Source organism: Zingiber officinale, chromosome 7B, assembly GCF_018446385.1.
Source record: "Zingiber officinale cultivar Zhangliang chromosome 7B, Zo_v1.1, whole genome shotgun sequence".
Classification (NCBI taxonomy): Eukaryota; Viridiplantae; Streptophyta; class Magnoliopsida; order Zingiberales; family Zingiberaceae; genus Zingiber; species Zingiber officinale.
In genome coordinates this window covers 67,868,750-67,869,724 of record NC_055999.1, presented here as the reverse complement: position 1 = coordinate 67,869,724, position 975 = coordinate 67,868,750, and the positions used below count along the sequence as shown (strand labels likewise).

Genomic DNA, 975 nt, shown 5'->3' with positions numbered 1-975 from the left:
GAGTCATGGAGTTGAAATTTTGTGATTCTCTTTTATTCCTCATCTCATATCCATACTCATCTTCCTTCTAAAATTTATTGCTATTCCAACCACTTCTCAACTTGAAAATATTACAATGTTCACTAGACTTTGGTTGTGTCGGAGGAAGGTCTTGCTTAATCCATTTTGAAGTCAATGTCTATAACTTAGCCCCAATGGTTCGAACCCCTCGTTTAGTGACTTATTGATGTTTTCAGTATGGTTTTCAATACACTTGGGTGGTTGCACTAAATCTTACTTGACTTTCTCAATTGCATTAATGGCTTGCACATCTGGAATTCTTGAAGAAGGTGTCTTCAAATTTTCATTTGACCATTCTTGGAGATTTAGTGCCACTTAATCAATTAATGTGTATGCTTCATCCAGACTTTTATTCATCAAAGAACCTCTAGTATCTTAATCTAAAAATATCTTACTTGAAAAAGAAATTCTCCTATAGAATATGTGCAGAGTTAGCCATTTTTCCAAACCATGATGAGGACACTATCACAATAAACTCTTAAATTTGTCCCATGCTTCAAATATTAGTTCCCCATCCATCTGAACAAAGCTTTGGATGCAATTCCTCATGTACACTATTCTATTTGGAGTGAAAAATTGACTCAAGAATTGTTGCTCCAATTGTTCCCAACTTGTGATACTTTGAGGACGGAGATAATAAAACCAAGTCTTTGCTTTATCTTTGTACTGAAGGGAAATGTCATCAATTGAACTACATCCACTGGCACTCCTTCACAGTTTACCATATTGTAATATTCAATAAATTTTTCAAGGTGTAAGTATGGAATTTCTGATACTTCTCCTCTAAATTTATGACCTTGTACGATGGTAATTAACTCTGAGTTTAGTTGAAACTTTTTACCTCGATATGAGGTTGTTGGTGTAGGTTGCACTAATAATCATCTTTTGATGTATGATAAATAGGTTAAAGTTAGA

The 975-nt window shown here is 34.1% G+C and overlaps 1 non-coding gene across 1 annotated transcript; it reads left to right on the top strand.

The window, feature by feature from the left end:
- Window positions 1-505: 505 nt before the first annotated feature.
- Window positions 506-613, top strand: LOC122007535. The gene has a single exon (XR_006119019.1). It is a non-coding gene; the product is annotated as a small nucleolar RNA R71 (small nucleolar RNA).
- Window positions 614-975: the final 362 nt, after the last annotated feature.